This window comes from Choristoneura fumiferana, chromosome 15 (genome assembly GCF_025370935.1).
Source record: "Choristoneura fumiferana chromosome 15, NRCan_CFum_1, whole genome shotgun sequence".
In the NCBI taxonomy this organism is placed as follows: domain Eukaryota; kingdom Metazoa; phylum Arthropoda; class Insecta; order Lepidoptera; family Tortricidae; genus Choristoneura; species Choristoneura fumiferana.
Genome location: NC_133486.1, coordinates 5,069,577 through 5,087,503, shown reverse-complemented (window position 1 = coordinate 5,087,503; position 17,927 = coordinate 5,069,577). Strand labels below are relative to the sequence as shown.

General features: G+C 38.3%; 1 protein-coding gene across 3 annotated transcripts in view; it reads left to right on the top strand.

Annotated features, from left to right (window-relative positions):
• LOC141435508 (uncharacterized) overlaps positions 1–17,927 on the top strand; it is a 56,739-nt gene that overhangs the window by 11,098 nt on the left and 27,714 nt on the right. The window contains exon 1 of one of the 3 annotated variants that reach the window (XM_074098203.1): positions 11,021–11,109. The exons of the other annotated variants lie outside the window; for them this stretch is intronic. The gene's annotated coding sequence lies outside the window, so the exon portion shown is untranslated. Of the gene's footprint in view, positions 1–11,020; positions 11,110–17,927 lie in introns of those variants that run through there. 3 annotated transcript variants of the gene reach the window in all.

Here is a 17,927-nt window from a genome sequence, read left to right as displayed (position 1 = left end):
AAATAAGTCTTTTTCTGATAAGATATTTAAAAAAAACTGTCTAAGATAAGATATTTATGCAAATTAGTCAACATTATAAAAGAGTTCATATTTTATGACTCATTATTATGAAGTTGATAAAATCGCTATCGTGATACTGATATATCGCACTTTCACTTGTTGACTGTTGTGTTCACTATATTATATTGATACGGATGTTAGCGTATGTATTATCACTTTGCTGCATATTTAGATGTATTAATAATAATGTGTTGATGTAAGTTACTAGGTTACTCGGTTTGGTATAGAAAGTTACTGAACTCAAGTAAGATACGATCTCAGACCAAAGACAATAGGTAATAATAGGGATGATAAAAGTAGCCTACCTACATCGGTTTGATCGGCTCTATCTTATTCGTGTTTTGGTTGCAAGGGCGCTCTGAAAAAATGGTAGGTTCGTTTTTTGAAGATCTCCAAGTCACTCTCTCTGTTCAGTTTATTTTCTTCATCTTAGCCAATTACCTCAATGCCTCCAGCCAGTCTCTATATATGTAGGTAGGTATGCATTTACTTTTTCTGTTAAATTAAAAGTAGACATAATTTTTTAGTAAACAATAAGTGCCGCTATTAGCACACCACCAACTGCAGCAATCTAAAACGTTATGATGCGCTTCTATAAAATGGAAGCACTTCTATTAAATGATATTGTACCAGATAACTCACGTCTTAAATCGAGTTTAGCTCGACATGGTAGCACTTCGTCTAAAAAGCAGCTGGTCTAAGTACCAAGTGTTCTCAGAAGCAACTGGTCCGAGTAGCAAGTGGTCTGAGAAGCAACTGGTCTAAAAACCAAGGGGTCTAAAAAGCAACTGACGTTACTGAAGTTAGGTTGGGTTCGAGTTGCATCAATTCACAAAGCGCCTCAGCTACGCGGAATAGGAGATCCGCGGCTTTGAGTCAAAGAATCACCCAGCCAGTTGCTCCTTAGACCAATTGCTAATTTGCTACTTAGACCAGCTGCTTTTTAGACGATGACACTAACCCGTTTAAACAACGAAAGTATCTAATACTAAAACCCGTCACATTGCAAGAATGTTCATGAATGGTAATTCAATGCTGTCAACATAACATTAACACAAACAAATGCATTTTCGGCCACGTCACTGCATCGGTTTTCGGCCATATTTAAATCTAGGGCACGCCGATAACCGATTTGTGCCACGCTTCGATAGGGCAGGTGCACGCTCACGCCGTGGCAGATGTGGAATCGATTGAAGCAACGCTGCATTAGTTAATCGATAGTCACGATATTGACGATTTGAAAATCGGGTCTTGATTGGTATGGTCCATGAACTTGTTGCGCATTCATATCGCGTTTATAGCTTTTCTACTAGGTATTAGTCGATCATGAATTAATTATCTTCGTCCTATATGGCATTTGTTAGCTTCAAACAATTAATATTTTACAAGCTTTCACTAAACTTACGATGGTTGTTTGTTCAGATCATATCTTGCTAGTCGAGTTTCGCCGGCTCTACTTCTCGTAATCGGATCGATATTAAAAGTCACTTATGAATGTCACAAAAATCTACCACTTGAGAAATTCAACAAGGCATTTTGGTTTTTTGAAAATGTATTTAAAAAAAATCGTAGGAACTGGAGAGATTAAAAGGAAGAAAATAAATGATCAAGCACTTACTTCGACCAATGTAGAGTGAAAAGGCACAACATACGAGAGATATTGTTGGCAATAGATAAGAATTGAGACGTTGATGCGAATGCGTCCTAAACGTTTTTTATGTGTAGAGGTACGACTTTAAGAGGAACAATGCGTGATACAATGATACCTTTAGATCCCTAAAGTAATACAATTTTATCTAAATACGCCTAAAACGACAGTTTTGTAGGTGACATCTGTATCTGTCACAGCGGTGCCTGCAAAAATATCAGACACGTCCTACCGGCTCTAGAAATAGAGTCGTATCAGATATTTATGCATACCTAATACAAGCGTACATGTACGCTTTGCTATGTGAGATATTGATGCTGGTGACTGTACTGCCACCTGATTAAAGATGGGGTAAGTTTTCGTGGTAGCATGAATAGTGTAAATTCTTACAGTTAGGCAAACTTTCATTCTGCAGTCTGTTCTACGTCATCATTCTAGATTACCTCTAGATAAAAAGCTACTTCTGCGACGACATGGACACGCTGTTTCCAAAACTTTAACCTGTCGTTCAGCATTTGCCCACCGACAAACCGCGGCACTAAGTTCCACTCTATACAGTAAAATTAATAATTTAATTCATATATATGATCTAAACAACTATGAGGTTAAAATTAAACTTAAAAAATGGTTGCAAAGCCTTATAGTTATCAGGACACCGAAAATCTCCTCTTAGTAGTATCCTAAACGAGGTTATATGTATTTAAGCTACCTTTGTATCTTTATTAGTAGTATTATTGTTGTTATTATTTTTTAAATCTTATTTTGTATCTTTGTTGTGTTATTGTTTATTGTACAACTCTCATAGGCAGTTCTTCGATTCATGTACTTATGCTTGTATCGTAGATGTCGGAGAACTCATCATCACTGTTCCCCAAGACACAGGTCATTACCTTGTTTGGGGGTCGGAATGTAAGTTTATCTACTAGCTGTGCAATAAACATTTTTCATTTCATTTTCATTTCATTTCAGTGTCTAGAAATTGTTCATAATGTAAGCGTTTCAAAAAATTATCATTACATGGACTTATCAAATGTCAACAAACGGGGTTACTGACCTGATACGAGATCCATTAAAGCAAGTAAACTGTATGCGGAGCTGTCAGATTCGCCGCCTGCGCATCCGGGCCACACAGCGCTGCGCCGGAGTCGGCAAAGTTGAATTAACGAAATCGCGATCACGTTCGTAACAAAAGGCTCATAGAATTCATCTAAATTATATTTATTCGTCTCTTGTGTTACGTTACGACAGAACTATAACTTATACCAATAGTAAGTCAGTTTTTTAAGGACTTAATGAACACATACGAGTTAGTAAAAGCTATCACTTGAATTAAGACATGTAACATAATAAAGAGAAAATAATTCGTGATTCCAGTAAGCAGGCCTGATGTAAATAACGTTTTTTTAATCGCACATGATATCTGCTGGCTATACTTTTGTCGGTAGTGTTTGCATTTGCATTGTCATCCAGTTTAGACACATAAACTTCTAAAATTCAAGTTAATCCGTCCCCAAAATAGTGAAAACATTACAGTTTTAAATGTGTGTTCCGGATCAGGTAAAACTGAAAACAGTAAAGTAAAGAGCTTTTAAAAACGTCCTGTTTTGACCCTGTCTCATTTAAAGAGTCTGAAGAAAAGATCCCCTGACTTCTCATAAAAATCCGAACAAAGCCACATTACATTAATTTGATTATAAGACACATCATAAATATAACTCTTAGCTCACTTAGTATACTATACTATAACTATAATAATACTATACTTTACAATGTTAAACATTTAAAAGGCGTCATAAAGCATTACATCAAAACCTAAGCACCTCATAAACTCCTACACAACCAAGACATCAGTTACTGTTAACATTGTTTCGAAGTAACTACCAATAAAACTGATTTACAGTTACTACAAGGTTGTACCCTAGATATTATAACAAAGAGACCTTGTGCGACCGAGTTCTAAGATGGACAAGACAATGATATATACGCGAGACCTTAATTTTTAATGGGTAGGTCAGCTACGTACTTTCAAGTGGGTCATTTAGTTTTATAATGTTACCTGCTCCCAAGATATCGCTTTATTTTATCCCCTAATATAAACATACGGACAAATCATCATCACCATCGTTATCATATCCGCTGTTAGACACAGGACTCCCCCATATAGCTTCAGAGGGGCTGCTACGAAATTCTAAAAGTTCGCATCGTACCATCCCTCTCACTCTCGTATTGAGTAATATAAGCGTTAGCGGAACGGCACGATACGAAGTTCCAATTTTGCACTTCGTAGTATAGGGCTAGTTTCTTCGGTGGGAAGCTGCCTGCATCCACCGTGAACCCGCGACTCTAATCGGCCATCCGTCCATCTCGTAAATGGACGTTCTACGCTGCGCTTACCGATCCGCGGACAAATACAGACAAATAGAGAATACCTATACTACACTATACTAACATTAGCAAATAAGATCATTCCAAGCATAAATATAAAACAATGCACGGCAGCTACGGACAATCTCCAAACCTCACTCAACACTATTCTCTTCTATCAGGATCAGATCACATTTAGATTTTGCAAATGTCTGTGACACTGATGTCTGCATCTGCATTATCTGAGGTCGCTAACTTCAGCAAGATACCACAGAACATAATAATCCAAAATGAAATCGTGCGCGGTCTTCATTTACGTTCAGTTTCGTAAATGAAGACCACGCAAGTAAAGGATTCGGGATTGTCAAAAAAATACCAATGCTTTTTATTATTTTTATGTACCAACCAACTGAATATTAAATCGGTCATGAGCATGAGCTAATAGTGATCAGAAGCTAGGATTGAACAATCCGAAAATTGTGAGAAGCATTAGGGAACAAGATTCGTCAAGTTTGTCACCACAGACGCGTCAAAAATTTATGCAACCCGGTAGAGATTGAGTTGTTACGACGGTAAGCTAAAAATCTTCATTAGGCACACGTAGCTTAAGATGGCGTCATGAACGTTTAGCTCGACTTGTTCCTTTTAACTGTAATGTTTATCGTTTTACCCCACTTAGACTGGCACTGTCAAGTTAAGTTAAATTTACGAGTGTTTAATAAAGAAAGCTATCAAAGCAGGTGCCGCTCCACGAAAGTTCATTATCACTTGTTATTATCTTAGCATGCGTGTGCAACGGAGTTTGAGCTTCAAGTTTTTAAAATTATGGTTTGTTTTTGGAGTAATGTTTGGAATATGATAAAAGTTAGATAACACCTGTCGTAGGGAAATCTTTGTTTGTTGGTGTCGTTGCGCGGGTGGCATTTGTTCTGTGTGCCATGTAGAAATTATACTGCGTACACGCATGAAGCTGTTGTTCAGCGCATAAGACTGTATAGCATAAAAGCTGGTAAGTACTAAATAAACAAAATATTTAGGTACAGTCATGAACCTGGTTTGTAGAGCCGCTTACCACTGTTTGAAATTTGGCCGTTGTGCTCTACTACAATGAAATACTGAATTAATATGATTTGATTTCTTTCAAATTTGTTTCTACGAAATCATCAGTGTGCTAGTCTGACTCGCGGTTGACCGGTTTTTCATCTTACCCCCACTAGCTAGTTAAGGTAACGGATATTCTAGCCGAAGCTTTACTTTTGTGTATTGTAACACAAAGTTACGAACTTAATTTTCCAGCAATGTTGATTTTTTGTACATTTTCCATTTCCTTGTTGCAACAGACAAATATCAAATTCAAATGACCGAACCAAGCTTTAGTTAACTTCATATTTGTATAATGCATTCAAATCGTATTGTAGGCGATAAGGAATGCGGTTGACTTTGCATGCATCGCATCAATCAGACGTAGGTACAGTAGAGGTGGTTCCTTACATATTTCACGTGGGCATTGGAGATTGTTGTTTTGCTAGTTATTTGTACAAAACATGATTTACTGGAAAGCGTACAGTTCATACAGTTAATGGAAAAGCTTGTTCAATCTTCTAGTGCGCGAACAAGAGAGATCTAAAAATTGCGTAAACGTAACGGAGAAGAACACACACAGAGAGAGAAATACTACAGAAATCGGATCAGCCACGTAAAAACAACTGTAACTTTTTTCTGTACGAGTACTGATTTGAAGACCTCCGATTTTTTCAAAGTTCGTTTAGACTCAAGTTGTTTTATAGACTACCTTTGCCATCCGTTTTGTCTTCTTTGCAGCTTTTCTATTTCTTGAGAATTTCGCGACATCCTTCATTAATTCTCGCTTCACTGAAAAAAGGATGGCCTGTTCGAAATTGAAAGTTTCTACTCCTAATAGTTTGGTTCGTGTCAGTCAGATAAAAACTTATTTTTATTAGTATCCAAGTGTTTAATATTCGGCAGCGGCGTAGCACAGCTTTGCCATACCAAATAATTAATTACATTACCGGACAACTTTGATGAAACTAAACCCCGATTTTATCGGTTGTCAGCAATCGAACCCCAGCGCGAACAGCCCGACCCCTTCTGACCCCACGCCGAATATTCATCAAAAACAAGCGCACGCGCACCGTTCAAAGATCGATATTGTCTTTCCCCTTCACATCTGTTGGTATTAGGGTTACCACCGTTTGAAGATATGGTTATTCGGACAGATATACATTCAAGAGGATCCTCCCTCCCGCGCGAAGAGCTCTATTGACTGAAAATTAAAAAAAAAGTATTTAAGGATATCCTATCGCGTGGAATATCGCTAGATGGTTATGACGATGGCGAATGGCTTTCTTTCCTTCTCTTCCTGTCGTTGTTGTGTATAGCTCTGTATGTATGTATCTACGCTTAGGTCTTTTAAACTAGGTACGCAACGATTTTAAATGCGGTTTTCATCAATAAATAGAGTAGTTCAAGAAAAAGATTTGTCATATTACAGAAATAGAAAATATGAAATGAAAAAAAAATGTATAAAGTTTTACCAAAACTTAGTCGATTACATAGCAGATACCTCGACTTTGAGGTATAATGTGGTTTGCAGTTAACAATCAAAATTAAAAGCAAAGTATTACAAAGGGTTGGATTCCCAGCGCTGGTCTTATTTTTCTGGTTTTTCTGTGCATCTATATTTCAGTTTGTATTTTCGATATTACAAAGTAATCGAAATATTTATATTCTAACGGATAGTGAACAATTATGCAGTGTTAAAGTTAATTAAGTTTTTTTTTAAATAAACCTTTTAAATGATATGTATGTATGTATGTAAACTCTTTATTGTATAAAAGAAAAGAAACAAAACCCAATTGACAAACTTAAAAAAAAATGCCAAGAAAATGGTAAAATAAAAAAAAGGCATTTAAAATGGTATTTCTAAGAAAAACCTACGTAAACTATTTTTAAACGAAACATAGTATTGAAGCAACCCTGCTTGACACAATATACTCCCCTGCGCAACCCTCACACTTCAACATCCAACGCGGCTTGGATACAAGCTGTTAAAATGTTCAATCTATTCCAAACAGCACTGTATTATCCCTATTCTATTTTTGTAAGCGAGGGTGTGATATTTTAAATCAGGGGACGCATTTAGGGGTTGTTTTTGTGTCATCGTTTCCGTCCCGTTTTGGGTTTCAGACACGGATGTGCAATGTATTGTTTTTCTTAATATACATGTAGAAAGTGAAATAATCAAAAATAAAGTCAACACCGAAACGTTAAACTTTATGCATTGTAAGTACCGAGTTGTAAATTTTAATTGATTTTACCTTATTTGTGCATTTATTTATTTATTCGCTGGTAAAACAAAAATACTAGTAAATATAATTCTTTATACCTAACATTATTTGCGTAACAACAGTTTTTACGACATGACATAATATAAACACTATATGAAATACACTATGAAAATTCAAGTAGGTACATGAATTGAGATCAAAACTCAACCGTATTTTTATTTCATTCATTTTGACGACCGGATGGCCGAGTGGTTAGAGAACCTGACTACGAAGCTTAAGGTCCCGGGTTCGAATCCCGGCCGGGGCAGATATTTGTATGAATAATACGAATGTTTGTTCTCGGGTCTTGGATGTTTAATATGTATTTAAGTATGTATTTATCTATATAAGTATGTTTATCCGTTGCCTAGTGTCCATAGTACAAGCTTTGCTTAGTTTGGGACTAGGTCAATTGGTGTCAAGTGTCCCATGATATTTATTATTTATTTATTTATTCTACCAATGAAACTCAATTGACCGTTATGTTCGTTTGTCTGTATGAGTACATAACATACTTAGTTTTATAGTACGTATTATGAAAAGTTTTTCCATATTTGTGTATGTATCGTACATTCAAAAGCTTTGGGCAATTTAGTCATTCTGTGTTGCATATTTTTATTTATGCACATACTTTTAGGTCGGACTTTGTTTTTTTCAGCAGCTTTTATTATGCATCTGACCATTTTATTTTATGCAGAGTCTAGAAAACAGGTGCAGACTGAAGTTTACATAATGTATGTCGATGGCCATTCAATATTGAATAAGATACGAGAACTTCAGAGTCGCCTTCTCTTTGCCATTCCAACTGCATTTTATTCATTTTTGCACGACTGCCCGAAGAAAATGAGTGTATTGCTATCATTATCATTAGGGTTTAGTTACCTTATAATTGCGCCATGTCTATCTGTCCGTTTGTCCATAGCTTACACTTGCTTGAATCAGACGTTACTTTGCGGGGATCTACGACTATACCAATGATCCGCAACATCTTTACCTTGCCTGATTACTTATTTCTTCTAATGATTGCGGAGAAGCGAAGTAAAAATATTAAGGTTCTTTTTATTAGAAAGATTTTCCGATTTAGGAATCCGTTTGTGAAATATGAACACCAATTTTTAAAAGCTTTTAGGTAAATATCTCACCCCCTTCCTGGCATCCGAGCCAGCGAAAAAAGCTATGTCAAGCGCAAAAAAGCCAGTCAGCGAAAAAAGCTATGCAATGGAATGGAATTTAACTAGGCACCTATGTACCCAGTTCCATTCTGGAAATACCTATGTACCCATAGAACGAAACAAATTAGATATACCTTCCCTTTTTAATTACCTAGCTCTGTAGCAAAAACCTATGTTTTTGCTCCATTTTGACGCAGGGTCCCTTATACAGTAACAATGCTCATAGTTCTGATTTGTTTTACCCTACTTCCCTATTAAGGCAGGAAGTGTACGATGACAACACAATGATTGGATGACCTTGACCGGATGCTGTTACTCAATGCTGGACGATACTTCTGAATAACATTACAGACCAGTTGTTTTAATGCACATAATAATATCTATAGTAAACTACAAATAATTGATTTGCTCATCCGCCACCTTATGATAGCTAAATTTATGCAATACATGTGTATTCATGCATCTCTTCCACACTGTAAGAACATAAATCACACAAACCCAACTATCATCACGACCACCACCACCAAAACCACCAAAAGAAGATGAAAAGTGACAATAATAGCCATTAGGTAAGGTACTTATTAAATTATCTAATTATTATGAAACTTTGCTGATTTAACACCAAACACCAAACTTTGTACAGTTTTCGTTCTTAGTTCCTTTATTTAATTGTTCTGCTAAGCGAGTAAATTTGACAATATGTTCCAAGGACTGTAATTCATGGGCTACCATGGAACCATTTCACAGTAAACGTCATAGTGACATCGCATTAATTAACAATGAAAATCGTAATGACTTTTCCTTTGAAAAGCTTCCATGGCGGCTCATGAATATAAGTCCTTGAGTGTGCAGTCTGATACGACTGAGGGCCGGTTGGACGTGTCAGATATTTTTGCATGCTCCACTGTGGCAGATATTAATACAGGTGACTGTACATCCATTTTATTTTTAAACTAATTCTAATTCTTAGTTTATCTTGAAACGGATACTTTATAGATACAAAAATAATTAAAGAATACTTTTTTCACACCTCTCCTTCAGAAACGTAACTTTTCCTCCCTGAGAAAGGAAGCAAAGTTAAACTTTTCTGTTCAAGGCTTTTCTAAGTGTTATATTGCAAATGGCATTTTTTGAAGTTGATAATTGTAAAGACACGCCATTTTCTATGCTGGTTGTTCTTTAATAATACTTAGTTTTTTTTTCAATTTTCTTAATAAATAAAAATAAAATCAGTTTATTGCAGACAGAGTCCATATAAGCGTTAGTACATTATTCACTTAAAAACTATGTTAGTAATTATATATATACTAGATGAAAACCTGGCTTCGCTCGGGTAAAATGCTCGGTGTGAAAAGTTGTATGAGCCACTCGGGAGCAAAATTATTTTCATCTTGGGCGTTAACACTTGAATCCCCAGTACGCTCACGATTCTACATTAGAATCAAATTCAAATCATTTATTCAGTAAATAGGCCGCAATGGGCACTTTTACACGTCATTTTTTAAACTACCAGCGCTTTCGGAAAGACCATCATTGCCAAGAAGAATGCGCCGCAAGAAACTTGGCAGAAACTCATTTTTTCCTCCCCCCTCCATCCCTTGCTACGTTCAGGATTCTATTGTAGAATCCTTCGCTACATTCTGAATTCAATGTACGCCCTCGCGGTAATTCACCATTTTGCTCCCTTGTGACACAAATAACTATTATACCTAATAACAACACCGGAAATTAAGGTTTTTCTCACGACAGAAAAATAAAAGAACTCAGACAAATCATACTTAACACATGCTAGTAAAATCACAAAGACACATTGAGTCGTAGGGCGATGCTCCCTAGTCATCTGGCATCAACATAGGGATCGTCTTATTCTCTTATTTGTATCAAATGAGCATAGGACAAAAACTTAAGTATCATTAAGTAAACATCAGTTAGTAGGTAAGTATAGGTAGGTACTTAAACGATGCCGCGGTGCGTTTTAGAGGTAAGAATCATTTACTGTCATTGAGTACTTACAAATGGAAAATCGACAGCTCGAAATTATAAGTAGGTTAGGTTAGTAGGTTAGCTTGAAAAGATCCCTTTTTAGGGATAAGTTCGCCTTTGTACTCTTTTGTTTTGTTGTTTTCTTTTTGTATTATTTTTGTGTTTTGTGTACAATAAAGTATTTACATTCATACACACATACATACATACATACACACATACATAAGTCCAAGCAGAAAAATGCCAGTTAAAAACTGTCCATCCTGACTATCGTCAAAAATAATCTTGTCTATTTACGTAGATTGAAAGAAAATACCATAATCTTCCTATAGGTTCCAAATATTTTTCAACACAATTCATATTAAATGATATTGTAACGGATAACTCACGTCTTAAACCGAGTTTAGCTCGACATGTTTCGGGCTATTTCGTAGTCCTTCTTCTCAGGAGCACGTGACTCGGCGGCTGCCGTAACACGCACACTACGCGCCACCGCTCTGCTCGCCCGTCTGCCCGACGAATCTCAGTTTAAGACGTGAGTTATCCGTTACAATATCATTTAAAAGGGTGCCTGGAAGAGATCGCTCTTAAGCGATAAGGCCGCCTATTGCTCACCTTGTAATTTTGTCTCTGTCTGTATTGTATTGCATTGTATTAATATGAGTGAGTCTCACGGTAGTTTCATGTTCAAAACACAATTCATTTTGACCAAATTCATTTTGGATCGTATTAATTTTGGTCCGAATTCAAAATACCTGATCAATAATACCTGGACGATTTTCCATTTGTACTGAATGACAGTAAATCGTAAAAATATTCATTTATCGGCCGGGTTTAAGCGGTGATTATTTTCGTAGTACTCGTACTTAAAACAATTGCAAAGTTGATGAGATGCTTTAAATTGAGGCGGCACCCTGGGTTGCCAGCACAATCAACGCGATCCATTTTATTGAGCAGCACGTCTTATTTCATTTTTTTTTCAGATTACCTACCTCTTGATGTCCAAAAAGCTCACGATAAATTTTAAATGTAATTCCACGCATAAATTCAGAGTGACGAGCCCGATTTAGAAACCATGATCCTCCGCTTCAAAGGCCACAGATCAAATCGCTAAGCTGCCACGGTTTTGAAAGATATAACTATGTTAAATAGCTATGTTAAAATAACTTTGTCATAGGATTTTTAAACTGTCGCTTAGTAACTAACTACAACCCTGAAAAAGCCGTAAAATGTGCGTTAAACTTTATGTTATACCTGCTACGAATATGTATGCCATTGTCAGACTTGCTTATATAGGTTGACACCAACTACGCTGTTTTGCAATAAGTATAAAATGACAAATTAGCATTAAGATACTTACGCTGAGATTTAATTTGTTTTGATTGAAATGTCTCGACAAGTTTAAGTTTAAATCATTAAGGTATACAGACATTATTATCAGCAGTAGTAAATACAAACTTTTATGTGCAAAAGAAACAAACTTGATCCGTAAACAAATGTGAAGATGGTTTTAGTCATGGGCTTTGGGACCCTATAACAATCTCCCAATTAGCAATCTCCTTTGTCACTTTGGACTAGGCAAAGCTTATACGTATGTACAGTCTAGGTCAAAATCTTTCGTAAGTATCTTGTCACAGTATATGCCTTGTCTGATAATTTTATACAAAAGTTCAGACACGAAGTGACAGTGACAAAGTAGTAAGTGTAAAATTAAATATATTATTTGGCTTCGACTGTAGTGTGGGTGTTAGCCAACCTGCATAAAATTCGAGCAAATTCATTGAAGTAATAGGTTGTCATAATTGTCATGCGTAATTTTTATCGATTTCGCTCGCATTTTACTATTCCTTAATTAAAAAAATTACCCTTTATGTTTATAAAGCTCACTCAGAAAAAATAACGATATTGAGATATGACTTTTTATAAAATAGTGACGTAATAAAACTGTTTTGCATTGCAACAAAACAGTTGTTATGTGTGTGAAAAAAACACACAGCATTTATTGAAGAAGCGTCTATAATTTTTTATCAAAAACCATGTTAAAGAGTAAAAACGCCTTTACCTTTGTATGAAGTTACCGTTTCCTCTTGCTTGTCATACTCACACGCAGCAGAGCGCGCTGTAAAAACGCTCCCAAAAAGGCGCGCAACTGTCATCTGTCACTCATAAGTCTTCATGATCACCAGCAAGCACCTTGCTGCAATGCTGTGTGTTTTTTTCACACACATAACAACTGTTTTGTTGCAATGCAAAACAGTTTTATTATATGTGTTTTCAAAACACACAGCATTTATTGAAGACCTGTTTGATATCTGCTGGTGAAAGAGTATTATACGCTATGTGAAATATCAAAAATAAAAATCTATTAATCAATGAACATAACCATTTATAGAATCAAAAAATTGCAACAAGATGTCTAACAAACTGCAGTCTCCAAATTATCTGCAGGACATAACTCTTAAAATTAAGAAACAAAAAACAATTAGGGCCCTGGCCATAATTAACATAAAAAATATAATTAATCAGAGTACTGAGTACTCAATCTATGAGATCAATCATCACAATAGGAATCTAAAGTAAAATTTTCTTCATGAAAATTTACATTATATGTCTGAGAAATTATCTCTTAGCTGATCACCATTATTACTATTATCCTCATTTCTTTCTATCCTACGACAATAATGATTGCGAAATGTTTGAGCACTTTTCCAATTTGCTCGCTTTAAAATGTCCTCCAAAGGCCTATTTTCTATAAAGCTTCTAGATGCCACAGCGGACCGTACACTTCCTGGAGGTGCATCTAGGCCTATTTCTTTGAATATACTTCTAATCCATCCACCTATTATAGTGCGGGTAGCGGGCTTAACTGCTCCATTAATTGATATAAACAGATTGGTTAATTTATTATCTACAGATCGTCTCTCTCTTGTGCTCTCAATTAATTTAAGAACATGTCGAACTGGGCAAAGCTTTTCGTCTGGGTGCTTCTTTAGTAACCAACCTGATTGTCTGCTCTTTCCACTATCTGTCTTGGAACCAAATCTTGGCCACAGCTCCAGCTCATTGTCCCTGTTTTCGAAAAAACTGTCTTCAGCAATATCTAAAAGTGTTAGGTCGTGAACTCTTCGACCAGAAGCTAACAGTAAAACTATTGCTGTTCTTCTTGATACATCAAAAAGTCTATCTGTGCTTGGTGTATCTCTAAGCCAATCAAAGAGTAACTTTGTATCCCATATTCCAACTTTCTTTTCTTGAGGTCTGGTTAAAGAAATTGCCTTAATAATCTGACGAACAAAAAAGTTTTTGCTTATTTCTTCTGGACCTGTGGCAGAGTAAGTAGCTATTGCAGATTTATGTACAAGCATTGTACGATATGCAAGCTTCTTCTCAAGAAACAAGCTAGCTAAATATCTTGCAACGTCATTCCCCAGGGGCGCTCTAGCATTAATACCATTTAAATTGCACCAAGAAAGCCATCGTTTAATAGGAACATTATAAGTGGATAATGTAGAATTTCTCCAGCTCTTCTTAAGAAGTTCCTTTTCTTCTAAGGACCAGTGAGCGACCTGGCTGGCCCACCCCCAATCTTCCATGCCTGAAGTACTATCCTCTCTACCTGGGGAGGGGCTCTGCCCGTTGTCAGATCTATAAGATTGTTGTGCAAATTGTGAATTGGGTACGGTTCTGCTAGTGCCCGAGCACGCAGATCCGCCAGCCAAAAGCACTGCATCCAGTGCGGTGCTATTACTATGTAAGTTCCCACGGCCATATTGAGATGTCTTAGTACCCGAGGTATTAGGTTGGGCGGCGGAAATACCCAAGCCAATTTGAACTTCCATGGCCGACTGAATGCGTCGCAAAAAATTGCCGACCCATCTCTGGAGTCCCATGTTACATAGCGGTCTACGACCGCGGACTCGCTGGAAGCGAACAAGTCGACTTCGGGAACGCCCCAAATTCTGAACACGGCCTCCGAGGCCGGGGGCAACAAGTGCCATTCCGGCACTGGTCGATTCCTTGATAGGCGGTCGGCTATGCCGTTGTATCTCCCCGGGAGATACGCCGCCGAGATCGTGACGTTCAACTGTGACGTCAGCTCTAGAAGCTTCGTCGTCAACTCGAGTAGGGCCAGGGAACGCGTGCCCCCCTCGTTTCTTATGTAAGCCACGAGGGTCCTGTTGTCTGACTGAACTAAAATATGTGCGTTGCCTAGCCTCTGTTGGTGTCGACTTATCGCGCCGTAGACGGCGTATAACTCCTTGAGGTTTGAGTGCCACGACCTCTGGTTTCTTGACCATCTCCCCGTCAGGTAAGTCTCGTTGAGGTGAGCACCCCAGCCGGTATCTGCTGCATCTGTTGTTAAAAAATGAGTTACTTCCTTTCGGTGCATCGCCACTGAGCTGTTGTCTATGGCCCTTTGCCACCAGTGTAACTCCATCTGAACTGAGCGGGGTAGAGGTTTCCTCTCTCTTGGTCTGCAATTCATTAGGTTCTTTAGGAATCTCTGGGTTTGACGGCAGTGTAGCCGCCCTTGGGTGTTGTTAGGCTGGCAAAGTTTAGCAGACCCAAAATGCATTGAGTTTCTCTGAGGGAAGACCGAGCTCTAGTCATAATTTTGCCTATGGACTCCTTTACCTTTTGCACCTTTGATATGGGCAAGGCCATGGTTACTTGCTGTGTGTTCCACGACAGTCCCAGGTATTCCAGCTGTTGTGTGGGTGTGAGAACTGATTTTTGGTAGTTTACCTGCCAGCCTAGATTTTCTAGGGTGCTTAGAGTCTCCATGACTTGTTCGGCCAGCTTGTCTTTGTCCTGGTTTGCAAGGATATAGTCGTCTAGATACACAAGAAGTCTTATACCCCTCTTTCGTAGAAACTCTGCAATCCAATTTGACACTGCTGCAAAAGTCCGGGGGGCTGAAGACAGGCCAAATGGTAGTGCAGTTAGTTGTAGCACTTCTTGGTTGTAGTAGACTCTCAAAAATCGACGATGAGTCTCTGCGATTGGTAAGTGAAAATATGCCTGGTGCAGATCTATTTTTGTCATCCAGTCGTTCATTTGTAGGAAATCTGCTACATCCAACTGAGAAACTAACTGGAAATGCTTGGTGGCTACATACTGGTTTAGGCCCCTTAGGTCGAATATGGGCCTCATGCTTCCATCCGCCTTCTTTATCAAAAACATCTTTGAAAGGAAGCTGGAATTCAAAACTGGTGGCACCTCTAGCACTGCCTTCTCCTTCAAGTCCTTGATGATTGCAGACATCTCTGGGGAGGTTCTTGTTGTAAATCTGTTTAGCAAATTTTGTGTTAGATGTTGGAGAGGTGGCTTCTTCTTGAAAGGTATCCGTCCTCTGGTTACAATATTTATAATGAATTGATTTGCGCCCAGCTCTCTCCATACTTGTGCATGCTGCTTTAAACAACCCCCCCCGGAATGTCTGCCTTTGAATGTAGTCACTTCTGCTTATCTTGATTGGTGAAGTTCTTCTTGCCAGTGTAGTTGCCTTTGTTGCGAAAGTTATTTCGCTTCTGAAAGGTCTGTGAACCTCCTTGCTTGGCTTTATTGTCCTGTCCGGGATTTCTATTCTCTTGTCCATTATTTCTATTTCTCCTGTCTTGTTTATAAGTTGATGAGCGATCACGACTCTGTCCCTTTTCCTTTATATAGGAAGGTCTGTTAAGCCAAGTGTGAAAACCTCCTAGCGACTGTATTAGAGGCTGTAAGGCATCCCTGCTAAACAAGTACTCCGCGCTTGGTGGAATCTCACGCAATGAAGTTTTAAGGTTGATATTATTTACTTCCTTCAAAATCCTTTCTCTTCTTATTTCGATGCATTCACCTCGTCTGCCACAAATTACTTGCATCTTCCTTTCTGAACATTTGTGTAAAGGGGAGCCAGGTCCTAAGAGAGAAGTTGCTTTCTCAAGTAAAGATGCTGGGTTTAATTCACTGGGGTTCCTTGCCGCCCAATTGATAAGCTCCTGCAGCCCCCCTCTCAATAGTTCCTCATGCTCCAACTCAGCATTTGTTAGTCCGGCTAACATGTTCTCTGCAGAAGCTAAAAAATCTTTGGTAGCTTTGAAGTGAGTAAATTCCTCATTTACCTTTAAGGCTACAAAACCTGGAGTCGCTGAAAAACCCTGTAAAATCGACTTATATTTCAAGCCTTTCCAGGCTTGTGTGTTAAAATGCTGGAGCTTGGTAACCTTCCGAAGGCGCTCCTCATTAGCAGGTGGTACCACCTTCTTGTCGTCAGAGTCCGTCTGTAACTCACCCAATGTAAAGGTACCTGTACCTGCACTGCAGGGGTTTACTAGGTACTGACAAGCCGCTGACGTACTAGGCTGCTCAACTCTATTATTAGAGGTAGGTGGGTTGCCCTGATTGTTCTGAGAAAAGGCCGTCAAATATTGCGGCAACTGTGTAAGATACCCAGATATAAAATTGACCTGATTGACCAAGGAATCAACTCGTGGATCCACAGGTACATAACCTCGATCGCATCTACGACGCTTGTTAGGGGGAAGCGATGAGGAGCCCTCATCGTCTTCCGAAGACGACGAAGACTCACTCTGACCATCTGAGCCACTCAAGTGGCGCCGGGAATTGCGTTCTTCGCCCGAAGCAACGCATTCTTCCGACCGGTCACTAACGACGCTAACAATGTCGTCCTCCCCGCCTTGTTTACTCATTCTAGTGAGAAATATCGACTCACCTGTTATCCAACAACACTTTGGTAACACTTATACACAATATCACTATCTATTCACTCTCTTTTCTATTTATTTTGATGAAAGAAAAATTTTTTGAACATGGCGTGTGAAAAAAATTATACGCTATGAGTGACAGATGACAGTTGCGCGCCTTTTTGGGAGCGTTTTTACAGCGCGCTCTGCTGCGTGTGAGTATGACAAGCAAGAGGAAACGGTAACTTCATACAAAGGTAAAGGCGTTTTTACTCTTTAACATGGTTTTTGATAAAAAATTATAGACGCTTCTTCAATAAATGCTGTGTGTTTTGAAAACACATATAATAATGTCCCCTACTGGCCCTACTTATACTACGAAGTGCAAAATTCGAACTTCGTATCCTGCCGTCCCGCTGACGCTTATACTCTTTAACACGAGAGTGAAAGGGACAGTACGATACGAACTTCGATTTTCGAATTTCGGAGTAGGCCCTCTGGTATTCGAACCCAATACGTCCAGCTCTAGTCAGGTACACCCTAGGCTATACGGGAAATCGATGGACGATTGCCCATGGACGTATAGATTTGCGTTCACAATACGATTAATGTGTTATAGCCGTTATAGGTGGGTATTATGTGAACACAGGATGCTAGACTTGAT